The following is a 322-nucleotide window of genomic DNA, read 5'->3' on the forward strand; positions in this document are numbered from 1 at the left end:
TTTTACATGAAAGTCTGGAAATAAATGGAATTTTCTCAAAATATTTGTCTATTCAAAATTGTATTTCTTTATGCAGTCATGTTCATCGCTCGTTTATTATGTTTATGCTTGAGTAATTATGAAACGGAACAAAAACCACATTCATGTCTAATGTCGTGTCTCTTTACATTCTTGGAAGCAGCAATTATGTTGCATGATAATGATACTTTTGTTTACCAAAACATCTTTACAGAAAGTGTACCATCAAGTCACATCATCACAGCTAAAAAAAAACACAGCATGGCTGTGCTTAGTATTTCCTTAATACGGAGGAAAATCAAAT

This window comes from Taurulus bubalis (assembly GCF_910589615.1).
Source record: "Taurulus bubalis genome assembly, chromosome: 19".
NCBI lineage: Eukaryota > Metazoa > Chordata > Actinopteri > Perciformes > Cottidae > Taurulus > Taurulus bubalis.